Source organism: Aquarana catesbeiana, linkage group LG03 (assembly GCF_042186555.1).
Source record: "Aquarana catesbeiana isolate 2022-GZ linkage group LG03, ASM4218655v1, whole genome shotgun sequence".
NCBI lineage: Eukaryota > Metazoa > Chordata > Amphibia > Anura > Ranidae > Aquarana > Aquarana catesbeiana.
Genome location: NC_133326.1, coordinates 604,734,909 through 604,753,260, shown reverse-complemented (window position 1 = coordinate 604,753,260; position 18,352 = coordinate 604,734,909). Strand labels below are relative to the sequence as shown.

Here is an 18,352-nt window from a genome sequence, read left to right as displayed (position 1 = left end):
CAGTAACATACACTTTTACAGCTAGAAACACACCATGCCCAAACATTAATCAATTGAAAAATCAAAGGAGCCAGGTGGAAAAATGTTGGCTGAATAACGGCTGCATCCAGTCATATTTTGACAATTGGCAGCCCCCCCCCCCCCCATCACCAGTCAGTGTTGATGGGTAAATCCCTCTTGTGGTGCTATTGTCTTCTCCTAGCGGGGGGGGGGGGGGGGGGGGAAGCCATCCTAGCCAGGAGAACACAGCGATTCCTGCTAGCAGCTGCAGCCACTGGCGATAATCACATGAAAATTCCAGCAGGCTGCTTGTACAATCAATCGGCCTGCCCATACATGGTTTCAGTCTTGGCCAGTCCTTGCTAAACTGACCAAGATTTGAACCTTCTATGGCAAGCTTAATAAGGCTGGCCATCGATGACTTGCATTTTGGACGATTCCTGCTAAATCGGCTGAAGTTCGAGCCGTGCGTGGCCTGCAAGCACCATCTGACGTGAGGAAAGTCGGTATAAAAATTGAACACTGTGGCTGCTGACTACAATAGTCGTCGGTGGAGATTCCTCTGTCTATGGTGTTTAGTGTGGAAATTTTATTAAAAAAAAAAATTGGGGGGGGGGATGGGGGTTTCTTGCTCAGCCTGTGGACTAAATGGGGTACAAATTTGAATTATTATTATTATGCAGTTGCAAGAGTACCACACTGCTCAATAATTCCCATCCACTTTGGGTGAACCAGAGTGCCGACCACAAGGGTCTATCCCTGCGCTATTTTCGATCCATGCAACAGAAAAAGGCACACGCTGATGTCACTCAGTCCAGAGATGCATCTCTATCAGGGTGGATTTGATTTAAACTCAGTCGACTTTTTTTTTTTTTTTTTAATATAGTATAATGTGAAAGATGTTAGCCTGAGTAAATGGATACCTACCATGTCACGCTGTAAAATTGCACACGCTCGTGGAATGATGCCAAACTTTGTTACTTAAAAATCTCCATAGGCGACCCTTTAAAAAATTTTTGCAGATTACCTGTTTAGAGTTAGAGGGGGATATATAAATTTTTTTTTTTTTTTAATCACTTTTTTTTATTCCTATTACAAGGCATGTAAATATACCTTGTAAGGGGATTAGTGCGTGGCAGGTCCTCTTTATGGAGATCAAAATAAACTGTCTCAGGCTTTCCAGCCGAGTCCCTGGCATTGTTTACATCCGCCGGCCCAGACGTGACGTCATAATGTTGCGCCCAGGCCTCCGAGGGTCATAGAGATGACTGGGGACCATCCGGTCAATGGCATTCTATATGGCTAACTTCTGTCGGCAAGTGATTCATTCTCTGTCTTGTCAATCGCATGGGCGAGACTGGAGAGGGGGCGGGGGGCCGTCCCCCTCTTGACACCTGTAAGAACAATCAAGCAGCTTAACTGCCTCTATGATTGGTCTTGCGGTGCACAGAATCGCGGGCGGATAAAAATATCAGGGTGATGCCTGTAGCTGCAGGCATCATTCAGTTATCCCCACTGAAAGTCCATGACATCATATGACGTACTGCTGGCGTGAAGTGGTTAATATTCTACTGATCTGTATATGTGGAAGTAAAGTTAAAAATTACTTTTCATCCAAACAATATAGCAATAGCTTGTTATATGTATTACTATAAATACATCTACAATGACTTCCTTTTTGGTTATGGTACATGTTTAGCAGAGGAATGGGACTTTTCAGTCTCTTGGAAGCTGGTTGTGGAGAGGAGCGGGGGGGGGCCCCTGGCGCAGGAGGGAAGCGGCAGAGGAGCGGGGGGGGGCCCCTGGCGCAGGAGGGAAGCGGCAGAGGAGCGGGGGGGGGGCCCTGGCGCAGGAGGGAAGCGGCAGAGGAGCGGGGGGGGCCCCTGGCGCAGGAGGGAAGCGGCAGAGGAGCGGGGGGGGGCCCCTGGCGCAGGAGGGAAGCGGCAGAGGAGCGGGGGGGGGGGCCCCTGGCGCAGGAGGGAAGCGGCAGAGGAGCGGGGGGGGGGTCCCTGGCGCAGGAGGGAAGCGGCAGAGGAGCGGGGGAGGGGTCCCTGGCGCAGGAGGGAAGCGGCAGAGGAGCGGGGGGGGCCCTGGCGCAGGAGGGAAGAGGCAGAGGAGCGGGGGGGGCCCCTGGCGCAGGAGGGAAGTGGCAGAGGAGCGGGGGGGGGGTCCCTGGCGCAGGAGGGAAGCGGCAGAGGAGCGGGGGGGGTCCCTGGCGCAGGAGGGAAGCGGCAGAGGAGCGGGGGGGGGTCCCTGGCGCAGGAGGGAAGCGGCAGAGGAGGGTAGGCCCTGGCGCAGGAGGGAAGCGGCAGAGGAGCGGTATTATGGCTTCATTTAGGGGTGGGGTTTAGTAAGGGTTATGCTTTAGAAGTTGCTTACATCTGAACTCATTACTGTTGAAATACATTTTATAGGAATGGTTTATCTAAAGGGAATGTATCGTTCTGTGCTGCCAGTATTCTGTTCAGGCACTCTGCCAGACTACATAGCCAGGTTCTACATAGCACAGCTTCTCAAGAACTAAAAAAAGGAAAAGTTAGGGTGATATTAAGAGCTGTTTAACACTACATGTAGTCATTTTTTAAATCATACGAAAGTACACAAATGTAGTGTTTGTCTGGATTTGAGCTCTTATGGGCTTATTTTATGAGTTTGCACTATCTGTATTGATGGGGGAACCGAGGTGAATTTCTTTCCTGCAACTCAACAGATACAGATGTGCTCTGGAAAATGCCAGCTGAAGAAAATTTTTTTTTTTTTAGGGTGTGTGTGTGTGTGTGTGTGTGTGGGGTTTTTTTTTTTTGCCCAACTACAGACTGCATTTACATTTTACAAGCCCCCGAAACACACCCCCCCCCCCCCCCCCCCCCCCGCATTGGTTAAATGCTGATTTTGGGGGAGGGGAAGGAATAAGTACAAATACTCTTCATGCAGCCGGAGTCCTGAAGCAGCCTCACTTCTCTGCCTGCCAGGTCTCATCTATCCAATCACATCACATACAATGCAGTCCTGCATTGTACATAAGAACAGCGAGGGCCGGTCTGCAGCAGAGGAAAGCTGTGGGTACTGGAACGTTTAAATTTTAGGTTTTGAAACCAAAGTTGATAATGTAATTACTTTTTGTGTAAATTTGTATCAAAAGAAATTCCATAATTGACCTATTTTTTTTTTTTTTTTTTCCCAGAGTGTAGTTCCCGTTCAAGGCTTGGTTCACAGCTATGTGTTTTTTTTTTTTTTTGTTTTTTTTTTAGTGCGTTTTCAGTTTTGCAGTCCATATAACATGGTTTCCTCTGGATCACATTCACATCTGTGCATTTAATGGAAAGGGCCAGGGACCAGCGGGTTGTGTTTTTTGGTTCCATAGACTTCAATGGATCAAAAAACGTGTACTGCAAAATGCACCTGGAATATGCATCAACTGCAACCTCCATAGGTGTGAACCAGGCGGAACTGAACGTTTGGAACGTGCCCATAGTATCAGCCTAGTTTTGATATTTCTACAAAAACAAACGGGCAGTTTTTTTAAAGTGTAACCTCCTCCCAGACTTGTAGTCGCCTGTCATTGATCCAGTGAGATATCGCATTGGTCGCATAGCACAGCTTCTTGCTGAAATCCTCTGTTCGGGGTCTATGCTTGTGGTCTTTATCTACTCAGACTGAAGAAGCCTCCAGTTTTTGGGAGTTGGAGGTGAGAGGTCACTTAAAATGTGACACTTACACTACCAACTGCCTGACCTCTTCTCAAGTGTGCATAACGGCTTCCTATACCAGAGCCCTGTGGTTAAAGTGCATCTAAAACCCAACAACAAAAACGGGATCTATTGCCGCTTACCAGTTCCTAGATGTGGTAACTGCATTGTGTGTTGTTTTTTTTTTTTTTTTTTTTTTTTTTTTTTTCTCCTGGTGATCCTGCTGGTAAACATGCTTTCTACTCCTGGGGTGACATTGTTTACATACTTTACCAATAGAGGTCTAGTTGTTGCCCTAGAACAGGGATGCAATTAGCGGACCTCCAGCTGTTGCAGAACTACAAGTCCCATGATGCATAGCGCCTGGACTCCTGACTTCACTTCCCTTGGCGCAGGAAGGAAGATTGCCTCTTCCCCCTCCCTCTTGTCAATAATCCGGGACACGTAACCAGTCCCAGATGATTGTGCGGCCAGTGACTGCTCGCGCATGCACAGTGAAGCCACAGCCGGGCGCCCACAGTTAAAATGCTTCCCCTGGCATCGCTGGACCCTGGGACAGGTAAATGTTCGATTTATTAAGTCAGCACCTGCAGTATTTGTAGCTGCTGACTTTTTTAATATATTTTTTTTTTTTTTTAAGTGGGAACCCCGCTTTAAGGAAGGTGAGCAACTACAAGACTCGGGTTGATGCCTTACATAGGAGCTGGGCGAGGGCTTGTGTTGTCAGCGTGAGTTGAGGAATTTTTTTAAAAACTCAAACTCCCAACAGAACTCGGGGGGGCTTTTCACCATTCACACTGCTCCAAAAGTTATCCTTCCACTGGGCAGCAAAGGGGCATTAATTCAGGAGGCCGATCCCACTACCCACCTACAAAATAACATGGCAGCTGCTCAGGTCTGCACACATTTTCTAAATGCTTTTTGGTGTGGCAAATGTAACTTGTCATGTTAACCACTTCCCATCCGTGCAAATCTGGCACTTCGCTCCTACATGTAAAAATCATCACTTTTTTTTTTTTTTTTTTTTTTTTTTTTTTTCCTAGAAAATTCCTCGAAACAAAAATTTCATGAATTAAAAAAACAAAACTGTAAAGTTAGCCTTATTTTGTTTTGTTTTATTTTTTTGTATGATGTGAAAGATTGTTACGCCGAGTAAATAGATACCTAACATGTCACACTTTTTAAAATTGCGCACACTTGTGGAATGGCGCCAAACTTTGGTACTTAATCTCCATAGGCGATGATTTAATTTTTTTTTTTTTTTTTTGCAGGTTAATGGTTTAGAGTTAGAGGAGGTCTTGAGCTAGAATTATTGCACTCGCTCTAACGCACATGGCGATACCTCACATGTGTGATTCGACCATTGTTTATGTATGTGTTCGCTTCTGTGCGCGAGCATGCTGGACAGGGGGCGCCTTAAAATTACATTTTTATTTATTTATTTTTTTTTTATACACTTTCTCTTTAAAAAAAAAAATACATTTTTGATCATCCCTTGTAATAAGAATAGTGCGTGACAGGTCCTCTTTATGGAGAGATGTGGGGTCTTATAGACCCCACATCTGTCCTTCAGGCTGGAAAATAAACAAAAAACAAAAAAAAACCTCTCTGCCTTTCCAGCCATGTCCCCAGCATTGTTTACTTCTGCTAGCCGGGACGTGATGTCAGAGGGTCATAGAGATGACTGGGGACCTTCTGGTCACTGGAAACCTCTATGCTCAACTTCCAGTGGCGACCGATTCGTTCTCCGACTCAGCACCAGAGGGACGCCCCCTCCCAACGCCTGTAAGAATGATCAAGCGGCTGAACTGCCGCTATGATTGTTAGTGCACAGAATCGCTGGCTGAAAAAAGATGATTTCTGGATGATGCCCATAGGCATCATTCAGATATCCCCACTCAAAGTCCAGGACGTTATATGACGGCCTACGGGTGGGAAGTGGTTAAAGTCAGTTGGACTGTACTATATTTGCATGACAGCCACTTAGCACATGGTTGCAAAATATCGCCAGAAACAACTCATTTAGGAGGAAGCAGTATTGCCCCTGAAAATCACAGATCAACTGCCTCTAACAATCAATTGACCATAGATAAACTTGCTACCAGCGTGAATGAGGCCTTAGAGGAAATAACGTAAGTTAGAGTGAAATACACTTTTTTTTTTTTTTTTTTTTTTTACAGTCTTGTAATATTTTTATGCAAAGGCCCAATCAGTTGATTTTAAAACTGCATCTTATTACCGGCTTTCCGAAAATTGTGTAATTTGGTCAATGTGATCACTGTACTGAGGGAAATAACATGGCTACCATTTTTTTTTTTTGCCCCCTTTTTATAAATTCTGTTTGTCATGCTGATCCAATACTTCTTGAATAATTGGCCTGCTATAATGTATTCCTATGTCCATCCTCACACTTTAATAGGGAACATTGGGGGTCATATGTCACATAATACACATATCTGAGAATGGTGTACAGGGCTCTGTTTTGCCATGGAAGGGTTGTCCTTGTATGTTATGAGGATAATAATACTTCCCGTTATTTACTGGTAAGCTGAGCTCTTGCATTTGTATCTTTTTATATGATCTTTGTGATTTTGGCATTGTTGTTCTCTGCTTTTATTTAGTACCTGTTAGGCCCAATATGGATCATTATCAAATCTCAAATTGATCATTCATGGATCAATTTCTCAAATGTGTGGATGGAGTAATTGGATCATCCCCCTCCCTTTTTTTTTTTTTTTTTTTCCCCCCAATATGGCAGTTACCATCCAAGAACAAGTCCATTTTATATCCTTGTATGATTTGCTGTTAGGTCTGTACTCTGCAATGCATTTTGTTATCTCTTTGAACTCAAAGGAAAAAAAAAAGCAAGCTGTTTTTTGAATTTGCACATTCTGGGTGTGTCATCTTTATCTTTGCGCCCTGCCGGAAGCGTCCGGACTTCTGATATGCCACTGACTTGTTGGGTAGTGAAGGAAGATAATGGCTCTGTAATGCGTACTATGAAACACATGCTAGAAATGGGCTCTTCCTTATATCTGATTTTTTTTTTTTTTTTTTTTTTTTTTTTTTTTTGGTCAGGGAATTGATGCGGCTGTCGATGACCATGTGTCAAAATGTTGGTTTACTGGCTGTCATGGTATTTGTTTCGATCACTTTGCGTTGCTGATCTAGAGCAAGTATTCATATCTGAGGGTTCTGATTTTTGCTTGTTGCATAATTGTTCCAGGTAGTGATTAAGAAAAAGTACAGGTTTAGTTCTAGGTCAATGCCATGCCTGCTGGCTTCTGTAGGAACAACAGTGGTGTGTCTGTACTTCATTTTTCACCTGCTTCCTTTTTATTTCAGGTATTTATATATCCAAGGGTTTATGCAGCGCTTTACATATACTTTTTATTGTACATTCACATCAGTCCCTGTCCTCGGTGGTCCTACAGTCGAAGGGCTAGCGTACATGGGCCTAATATTGGCCAGTTCAACATATTGTCTGTCATTCAGCCAGTGAATACAACAGCCTATCTGACAGAAGCTGGCCTAACATCTGGAAGACCAGCAGCCATTTGCCATCTGCTCAATGCTTGCAGCCAATGGCTGTGATCACTGACCGGTGTGTTCTGGTGGGGGGGGTTCCTTCTGTCAGAACACAATAGCTCAGCGGGGAGATCCCTGTACTAACATTGCATAGTTAGTACAGTGAGTTCCTAGTGAGCATAAGGTTCCCAACTTGCATGCATGCATTCATTCACATACCATAGGGCCAATTTTAGAGGAGCCATTTGTCTCTGGAGTGTGGGAGGAAACCGTAGTACCCCAAGGAAACCCACACAGGGAGACCATGCAAACTCCAGGTAGGAAGGGCCGTGGTTGGGATGCAATGCAGTGAGCCTTGGACCCCATTCACACTTGCATCTCCAAGACTGTCACCATCCTAAATCCAATCTATTTCAGTTGTAGCTGTTCACATATGAGAACACAGACGCTTGTCTCTTGACACCTAACTGGAGGAAAATTTGGTTGTTTTTGGCCCCACAGACTTCAGTAAAAATGCTGTGTTATTATTATTTTTGTGTATACAGGCATACCCCAATTTTAAGTACACAATGGACTTTTTTACTAAAGCTGGAAAGTGCAATATCAGGCTCACTTCTGCATAGAAACCAATGAGTTTCCAGGTTTTATTACCGAAGCTTAATTGAACAAGCTGGGGTTAGAAGCTCATTGGTTTCTCTGCAAAAGTGAGCCTGATTTTTGCACTTTCCAGCTTTAGTAATCAAACCCATTGTGTACTTAAAAGTGGGGTATGCCTGTACTTACAAATTCTATGGGCACTCATGTGATCTCCCCAAAGGCTTGCTTCAGGGGAGAGGAGAGAGCAGCAACAATGGTTCTACTTTAATATAAATTTTTTTTTTTTTGTTTGTTTTGTTCCGGCCATGCAGGATCGCAGAGCTGTTTGTAAGTTTACTTTCCACTGGGGGCTGTCATGCTAGTGGCAGGGGCCTCTCAGGTACATCCTGCCCTTAGGCTCCATTCACACTTGTACGACTCCAAAGTTGTGCCAACTTTGGATGGTTGCAACTTTGATATGGCTTTGACCAGTGATCGTGGACAACTGTTGCACACAAGTTGCATTGTATAACATTCAGGTACCACTTTCATGCAACTTCTGATGGTTAACATTGAAGTCTATGGCCCTTAAGTTGCATGGAATTCGGACCAAAATGGTGCATGAACTACTTTTGAAGTTGCTGCAACTTTAAGTCCTGCATATATGAATAGGTATCATTGGAAAACATGGAACGACTTGTCATGCAACTTTGATGTCCAGAGTTGCATGACAAGTCGCACAAGTGGGAATGGAGCCTAAAAGCAGTAGTAAACCAAAAAAAAAAAACTTTTTTTTTTTTTTTTTTTTTTTTTTTTTTTTCTCTGCTTATTGCCATAATGTGCTGGTGATGAAGGTGCCTTGCTGATGTCTTTGGGGTGCAACAGAATGACAATCTTTCCAGCATTGACAGACTTTTTGATCCATAAAACAGGTAGACATGTAAAAGGCTTGTAATCGGCTTCTAAAATGCTCATGCACTTGCACAAAACCTTCAATTTAAAAAATGTCTGAATCGCTCTGCTCAGGTGTGAATGCATTCTGCACACAGGCATAGGATTTTATGCTTCACATATGCTGGATTTATTTCAGGCCAGAATTTTGCAGACAAAATGCCTCTAATGTCGTGTACAGTGGGGAGGGGGGGAGGGAATCCCCTGCTGATTTTGTACGTTTGCCCACTGGCAAAGAAATGATCGGTCTATAATTTTAATGGTAGGTTTATTTTAACAGTGAGAGACAGAATGACAACAAAAAAATCCAGAAAAACGCATACGCATTTCGAAAAAGTTATAAATTGGTTTGCATTTTAATGAGTAAAAAAAGTATTTGACCCCTTCGCAAAACATGACTTAGTACTTAGTGACAAAACCCTTGTTGGCAATCAGAGGTCAGACGTTTCTTGTAGTTGGCCACCAGGTTTGCACACATCTCAGGAGGGATTTTGTCCCTCTCCTCTTTTGCAGATCCTCTTCAAGTCATTAAGGTTTTGAGGCGAACCTTCCGCTCCCTCCACATATTTCTATGGGATTAAGGTCTGGAGACTGGCTAGGCCACTCTAGGACATTAAAGGATAACTAAACCTTTGTTTACCTTCGTGTCATACTTGCCTCCTCTGTGCAGTTGGGTTTTGCACAGAATGGCCCCCTGATCCCCTCTTCTGGGGTCCCTCAGTGGCGCTCTTGGCTCCTCCCTTTTCTCAAGTGCCCCGTTGGAGAAGTGCTCTCCCTCAGGGCACTCATGCGGACGTGCTCCCGTGTCCTGCTGCTGCGTCTGTTGACTCCAGCGTCATTGGATTTGCTTAACAGCAGTGGGAGCCAATGTCTGTGCTTCTATCAGTCTATCCAATCAGGACCCGAGACACTGGCTGGAGCTGGTGTGCTCATTCTCGGTGATGGAAAGACCGTGCTCAGGTGAGTAATTATGGGGGGGGGGGTCTGGGGGGGTGCTGCACTACAGATGGTTTTTCACCTTCATGCATAGAATGCATGAAGGTGAAAAACCACGAGGGTTTACAACCCCTTTTAATGTGCTTCTTCTTGAGACACTCCTTTGTTGCTTTGTGTGTTTTTGACATGCTAGAATACCCATCCACGACCCATTTTCAATGCCCTGGCCGAGGGAAGGAGGTTCTCTTCCCAAGATTTGACAGTACATGGCCCCGTCCATTGTCCTTTTGATGCGGTGAAGTTGTCCTGTCCCCTTAGCAGAAAAACGCCCCCAAAGCATGACGTTTCCACCTTAATGTTTGACAGTGGGGATGGTGTCCTTGTGGTCTTTATTATATAGTATTCATATGGTGCCAACAGTTTGCGCAGCGCTTAACAAAATTAAGGCAAACATTCCAGTTAAATTTGGTACAAGAGGAGTCATAGGCAGCATTCCTCTTCCTCCTCCAAACACGGTGAGTTGAGTTGATGCCAAAGAGCTCGATTTTGATCTCATCTGACCACAACACTTTCACCCAGTTCTCCTCTGAATCATTCAGACAGGCCTGTACATGTGCTTTCTTGAGCAGGGGGACCTTGCGGGCACTGCAGGATTTCAGTCCTTCACTGCGTAGTGTGTTACCTTGGAGACTCTGGTCCCAGCTCCCTTGAGATCATTGACAGGATTCTCCTATGTAGTTCTGGGCCAATTCCTCATCTTGCATTGAGCCCCCAGACCGAGGGAGATTGACAGTTATTTTGTGTTTCTTACATTTGCAAATAATCGCTTCAACTGTTGTCATTCACTCGCCAAGCTGCTTGGCGATGGTCTTGTAGGCCATTCCAGCCTTGTGTAAGTCTACAATCTTGTCCCTGACATCCTTGGACAGCTCTTTGGTCTTGGCCATGGTGGAGAAATTGGAATCTTATTGCTTCTGTGAACAGGTGTCTTTTTATACAGGTAACAAACTGAGATTAGGAGTACTCCCTTTAAAAGTGCTCATAATCTCAGCTTGTTACTTGTAGACAGTTGGGAACCAGAAATCTTGCTGATAGGTGATCATATACTTATTTCACTCATTAACCACTTTAGCCCCAGAAGGATTTATTGCGCAGTTGTCCAATGTTATGCTCAAACAAAATTTTATGTCATTTATTTATTTATTTATTTTTTTTGTGGTATTTGATCACCTCCTGCGCTTTATTTTTTGCGCTATAAACAAAAAAGTGACTGTTTTGAAAAAAAAACTATTTTTTGCTATAATATCCCAAAAAAAGTAAAAAAAATTCTTCATCAGTTTAGGCCAATATGTATTCTTCTACATATTGTTGGTAGAAAAAAAAAATCACAATAAACGTATGTTGATTGGTTTGCGCGAAAGTTATAGCGTCTACAAAATAGGGGATATTATTTATTTTGTGGGACTGCGACGGACAGATCTGGCACTTTTGACAGCCGATGTACACCTACGGCGGTTTGCGCAACCATGCCAACCTGCTGCCGTATAACGATGGCGGCTGGTTGGCAAGAGGTTAAAATGCAAATCAATTTATAACTTTTTTTATTTTTCTGGATATTTTTTTGTTCTTTCTCTCACTGTTAAAATAAACCCACCATCAAAATGTAGACTGATGATTTCTTTGTCAGTGAGCAAAAGTACAAAATCAGGAGGGGGTCAAATACTTTTTACCTCACTGTAATGTATGCACATTTATGCATGTGTATATGTGCTTGCTTATACACCTATTGCGTTGAGTGTGCACATGTTCTACTGGCCACAATGTTACTTTATTCTGGCCATTGGAATAAATGTATGCTCATATGTGTGTGTGTATGGCCGTAAATTGTGTTGATCTGTGCTCTGAACGCAACCTTGGGGCCTATTTTTTTTGTACTCCTGTGTACACTGCTCTAAAATATGCCTGTAAACAACACAATGTGCATATGCGGGTTAGATAACCTAGCGCTACTTTCAGTCATAAAAAAAAAAAAAAGATGCCTCCAACAGTGGAGGTATGTGTGATGAGTGTGAGCTGGAATCCATTAGGTTACTGTAGGTAACGTTTATTGCATAAGCCTGCAAATGCATGTTTGTTGCAACCCTGTAGTGGAGGATGGTCAATACTGGAGTAATACGTTGTCAGTTAGTATGTTTGTTCTATAACTGTTAAGGAATGCTACGCCATTGGTAAATTCCTGAGGAACACTGGTTCTGCTATATGTGAGGTGTGTGTATACTGGTTGTCTGGTAACGGCAATCCATGACATGCATCAGCCTCTGTTGTTGTACAGATGCCTGTTCTGGTTGTGTTTAATCAAAGGCCTGATTCTGTCAGTTGAAAAAGCCCCACCCATACATCATAGTCTGCTGTAATGCCTTCAAGAGACCCTGTCACTAAATCTGAATACTCACTCAAATGGTTTTGAATTGTGCAGCCTTATTATAAAGGTTTTCTCTTGGATGTAGCTTTTAATTACCTTGCTCATGACGCCTAAGCTGGAGTGTTGGGGGGGCTGCTGCCTGACCTCACACAATGTGTGTGTGTGTATATGTATATATGTATATATATATATATATATATATATATATATATATATATATATATATATATATATATATATATATATATATATTTATTTATTCCCCGCCTTCACCTGGTGATCCGGTGAACACTAGGGTAACAATGCTCTCTCCATGTACAGTATCTATAAAGAAGCAGTGTTTGGCCAAGACTTAAAGTGTAAGTAAACTATTGTTTTTAGCCAAGGAAGCTGCCATCTTTGCCTCTGTTTAATCTACAACTGCCATGATGCTGCACATGGGATCAGTTAGGGACACCAGCCATTGGATGGTTTGATTGAGAGCACAACCAATGGGAGTGTTACATTTCCAGCACGTGCCGGAAATTAAACTGTTTTATGGATGCGTTTTACTTCCGCTTAAGACCCCTTTCACGCTAAAAAAAGCGCCTGAAAATCTCACAAAAACCTATTTTCATTAAAATCAATGAATGCTCTCACACTGGGTCAGTGCAGTGCGCTGGCAGGGTGGTGAAAAAACGCCCCTCTCCATTGAAATGAATAGAAAGTGCCTAAAAAGCTCTTCAAAAGTCAGTGTTTTACTAGCAGTTTACAAGCGCCTCAAAGGGGCCTTAAAGTAGAACTAAAGGACAGGGCCCTTTGATTCCTCCTGCATTGTGTTGTAACTGTACTGTCTGCCCTAGTGTGTTGTAAAGCGCTGCACAAACCATTGGTGATATATAAATCCTGTATAATAATGTTAATAAAAACATTGATGTGCTTTCCAATCCCCTTATACTGGGAATGCATAGGAATTTGCAAGCACCGCCGGCAGGCAAGGTTAAAAGGGAGCCGTTCAAAGTAACCGGGCCGGAAGGCCGGGCTGTACAGCTGTGACAGCGATGTCCCCTGCTCTCTGATGATCTGGCCGCCAATCCTCTTCCTCCCCTCTCTTCGCCTGCACGGGTGATGCTGCATTGTTGGGCACGGGTGAGGCAGCTGCATTGTTGGGCACAGATAAAGTTGTTTAATATTTTTATCACTTGGTTCTGCATAAAACCTTTTTAAGTGTCATTTCATGAGATAATTTATGAGGGCATAATTAGGGGCAGGGTAGGGGTTGGGTGGGGCAACTGGTTGCGAGTAACCCTTAAGGTCTGGCTAGTAGCTCAGGACGTGAAATTTTGAGCCCTGATATATGGAGCGTGATGAATGAAGGCACAAATGGATGGAGACATAGATATATCGATATCACACTCACCGGCCACTTTTATTAGGTACACCTTGCTAGCACTGGGTTGGACCCCCTTTTGCCTCCAGAACTGCCTTAATTTTCTTTATGGCATAGATTCAACAAGGGAAGGGTTGGAAGTTCTGAAAACATTTTAGTGATGTCTGTGTCCCCAGTAGGGAGATTCCCCTGACTTTCTGCCTTGGTGAACAGGGAGAGAAAGAAAAATTTCCAGTGGGAACAAATCTGACAGAAAAGTCTGCTCTCCTTGACCTTGCCAAAGGTTCCAACTTTTACCAAGAGTTACAAACATTTTTGGTAGTTGGTCCGAGTGTACCACCCGCCAATAAACTCTCCCAGAGTGCAGTTGTAACACAGCTTATTAGCACTTGCTAATACTATGGCCCGTCTTGGCTAGATGTCTTTCTGGGGTGCGCTAATTTCCACAATTCACTGGATCGTACCATGGCTCGGCCTATTACTTGTTTGTGGCATCTCTGGCCTTGAGCCTGGCATAGCTGTGAGTGAGGCCTACTTCTTCAGGTGGAAATGTGGACGAGTATAAATAATGTAACCGATATCCCAAGTCTCCCACATTTGGCTTCGGGCTCCCGGACACGCACAAGTGCAGGGCGATCTCCTGATTGGGCCTGTCACACTGCCACAGAGCAGCCCTACCGGCTGGACCTTTGGCCCTAGAAGCCAGACCCCAGGCTCCAGCAGCTGTGTGATCAGGCTGCATTTAATTGGCACTGGTAAGGCTGCATTTTATTGGGAGGGGGGCGGTGCGAAGCGTCACCTCCCTGAAATTAGTTTTTGCAGGTTGGGATGTATGATGTAAGCCCCAGACATGAAATAGAGGGCCAATTGCTTTTAATAGATAGGGGAATCGCCCAACTGTGGGATGATTGGTTTTTATAGATAGGTCTTATCACTGGAATGTGTGTGTTTATGCACTGTGCAGACCTTCCCAGCACTAGTCTTATCTTGGGAGAACACTAGTGATTGGCTGTGGAAATCTGACGGCTCACTGACTGTTCTCTGATCGGTGGGCTCTGTTTAAAAGTACTTGCAGACCACAGGGAAAGCTATGTATTGTGTATTTTGGAGATCTTTATAATATTTACCTGAAAGTACTTTATGTGATTTATACGCTTTTACAGTTTGGTATTCCATATACAGGCTTTGTAGTTTTTCCCTTCTAGGACATTACAGTAGAACTACTGAAGGATATCCGTTGGTGACCTAGGGATTGTGTTTGCAATTGGTCCAAGCAGGCTTCTTGAATTTCACCGAATAGAATGATTCGGCACATCAGTTATGACTTGTGCAGTGCTAAACAATCGTAATTTAAAGTGCACAAATAGAACTAACCACTGTGTGGTGTTTATTATTATTATATAATATGTTTTTTTTGTTAGAGTATGGGAGGGCTATAACCTCTGTCACTTTTTAGCCTTCTGAGTCTTATTGGGGGGGATTCCCTTCACTTCCTGTCCCATAGCCAAAACAGGTAGTGATGGGAAATCCCTCTATAATGAGAAGTTGTTACCAAGGTCACCAGAACTCTTGTCCCAATGGGAGGATTTCCCCTGTAAGTCTGTTCTGGCGACTATGCAAAATTTAGGATGTGCTTTCATTATTTATCACCAAGAGTGACAAGTGGAGAGTGTGGATCTCTTTTTAATCCAATTTTCCAATTTTTGTATCCAATTATTTTTTTTTTTTTTTTTTTTAACAAATAAAGTGAGTTTTCGGAGACCACCCCCAGGTATTGCAAACACCTCCACTTGCAGTGCCCCCCCACCCCCTATCCCATGGAAAGAGGCTCAAGTCCTTTTTCAAGCTACGGGTTGCAAGCAACACCAGGTGTGAATGGGCTCCCTGGAAAAAAAGGGGATTCTATATCTTGAACATTGTAGCGTTTTGGGAACTGAAAGACAAGCCTGATGTGAATGGGGGGGGGGGGAAAGAGGAGGAATCTGGTCTGACCAGGGGGAAGGGCACTTCCAATAAAACACCAGGTCATACTGACATTTGCGGAAGACACTTTCCCTAGGAAGCTGGTATCAGAGATCTGAGCAGGAATGATGTCTTCTTGAGTGAACACTGCAGGAACCACGGGGTGGCCATGTACAGAATGTTCCCCAGTATGACAGGAAAGGATAAGGCTTGTACCCTGGCCAGCTAAAATACGTCCACTGATATCCCCCAAGTATAGTAGGATAGGACAGAACTTTAACCCTGGGTAGCTAAAGTACCTCCACCAATGTCCGCAGGTATGGCAGAAGAAGACTGGCTTTGTACCCTGGGTAGGTAGAGTACCTCCGCTATTTTTCTTCAAGTATGGCAGGAGGAGACCAGGCTGGTACCTTGCCTAGGTAGAGCACCTCCACTACCATGTTTCGGGGCCCCAGAAGTTAGTGGAGGTACTCTATCTATCCAGGGTACAAGTCCAGTCCTTTCCTGTCTTCCCTTGGGAGTCATTTTTGTACATGATCACCCTTTTGTTTACTGAATTGTTCACTTCAGAAGATACCATTCCTGCTCACATCTCTCCTGATGCCAGCTCCCTAGACATGGTTTCTTCAACATCTGTTGTTATGACCTGTTTTATTAAAGTGTGTTTTTTTTTTTTTTTTTTTTTTTTTGTTGTTTTTTTTTCCCCCTGGTGATCTGCTGTGATCAAGGCACTTGATCAGGTGTAACTGCATATTTACCCTTCTGATTCTTTAAACCTGCTTTTAAGATTAGACTCTGTTTTTTGTGTTGGTTCTGGATATATACAGAGCTTGCAAGGACCAGCAGATTGCTCTTGGTACCGGGGAAGCACAGTGCATTTGAAGATTTTCCTGTATACTTGGAGGTTATAAATGGCTCTATGATTAGAAGCTTTACAAATCTTTTGTTTAGAAAATAGTTCTTGTAAATGTGCTTTGTGTCCTACCCTCAGTTCTTTTTAAGAGTGCATTGTGTCTACCCCCTGCAGAGCTGGAACAGCTTGGCATTCGAATTGGATTTCTCCGCCCTCCCATACCTTCATGGGGGAAGGGCTCAGAGTGGAGGATTCAAGAATGGCTCGTTCTTCCCATACAACTACCTACCTACCTGAGAAGGTAATGCCTGTTCTGCTACTGATGACTTCCAGGGAACTGAGCTAATGCTGGGGCAGACGTGTCACCATTTTGCTCTGTTCCAGAATCAGTACAGTTCCTGAGTGTAATGCAGCATGGGATTGGATCCTCAGGTCTCTCCTTTTAGGGCCCTTTCACACTGATTCACCCCCCCCCCCCCCCTTTTTTTTTTTCTTCTGAAAAACTTGTTAAAAACTGGGAAGCGAAATGCATCTCTTTTAAATCCTATGGGACTCTCCACACCATAAATGCACCTCTCCATTCAAATGACTAGAAACCATGGCAAAAACGCATTAAAAATGTAACGCAACTGTGGGAAGTTCCTAGTCCAGTCACATGTCCAGGGGAAAAAAACGCAAATGCAGCAAAAATGCTATGCACTTTTGCCAGCGAAGCAGTGTGAAAGCAGCCTTGGGGTGGCCATACACGGTTCGAATCTCAGCCGGTTCAGCAAGAACTGGCTGAGATTCAAAACATTATTGGGCAGGCTGAATGTACCAAGTTGATCGATTGATCAACTTGGGTACAACCAGCCTGCCAAATATGTTTGATTATCGCAAGTGTCTGCTATAGCTGCTAGCGATGGTCGCTGTCTTCTCCTAGCGGGGATGACTTTCCCTGCGGGGGGGAAGATCATTGCTGTTTCTCCTGTCAGCACTGCCTATGTTGATAGGGGATTGTGCAGATTTCTTTGCAGAGTATGGTTTCCCCTTTTTAAAAGCATTGTCTAGACGCTTGTCTGACATTGCCCTTAAAGGCAACCAAAAAACGATTTCAGACAGTAATGTACAACTTTCCCCACAGCCATTCACTGATCATGGGTTACTGCACATAACTGCCCTTTGCAGCATTACAGTAAACAAGTGCATGACATTGTACTTTATGTAGCTTTTTGTTCTCGTGGTTTTACACTTTCCACTATGCATGTTGTCGATGTGGTTGCAGCACAGAATTGCCCCCAGACAGACATTTCAGAACTTGCACTGACTGAGAAGATCAGGAGCGATGTGTATTTGCTCATGCAGCTGGTATTGCCACATCTCTGCTTCAATAGGGACACAAATAAAAGCACATTCTTCGGGCCTTAAAAGGGAAACAAGTAGGAATAAAAATAACCTAGAGTCTCGTCCATATCGCAGACAGCGCTCAGTGCTGGGATTCTTGTTGTCTTCAGGGACGGGACGTGACGTGGGTGGGGGGTCGGGGACTATACTGCGATTGGAATCTAGGGTGAAATTTGTCATTCCGTACATTTTGGGCCACGTTAACTCCTTGGGTCAGCCATACATGGGTCTAGATTTCCTTAAACACCAGGAAAACTGTGAAAATATGCCTGCCTTGTTACAGGGCTACATGAGAGAACTTACTTCGTGATGGACTTTTTTTCCTGAAGTCCCTGACAGAGATAATTTTGTTGCTCATGAATCCTTATTTATCGTGTGTACCTGTTGTTATTAAAGGGGTTGTAAAGTCAGGTGGTTTTTCTTTATCTTAAGGCATTCTGTGCATTAAGATTCAAAGCCTTCTCTGTGCAGCAGCCCCCCTGATTCTTACCTGTGCCCCCTTTTTGGCCAGCAATGTCCACAAATGTCTCGGCCGTCTGAGACTCTCCTTCCTGATTGGCTGAGACGCAGCAGCGCCATTGGCTCCTGCTGCTGTCAAAAGTCGGCTAGCCAATCGGAGAGGGAGCCGGTCCAGGGCTCCGTGTCTGAATGGACACGGGGAGCTGTGACCTGGCTCGGGTGCC

General features: G+C 44.1%; 1 protein-coding gene across 6 annotated transcripts in view; it reads left to right on the top strand.

The window, feature by feature from the left end:
* Positions 1-18,352, top strand: part of ZMIZ2 (zinc finger MIZ-type containing 2) — a 72,710-nt gene that overhangs the window by 3,716 nt on the left and 50,642 nt on the right. Inside the window, exon 2 of one of the 6 annotated variants that reach the window (XM_073622172.1) lies at positions 16,461-16,587. The exons of the other annotated variants lie outside the window; for them this stretch is intronic. The gene's annotated coding sequence lies outside the window, so the exon portion shown is untranslated. The remainder of the gene's footprint in view (positions 1-16,460; positions 16,588-18,352) is intronic. 6 annotated transcript variants of the gene reach the window in all.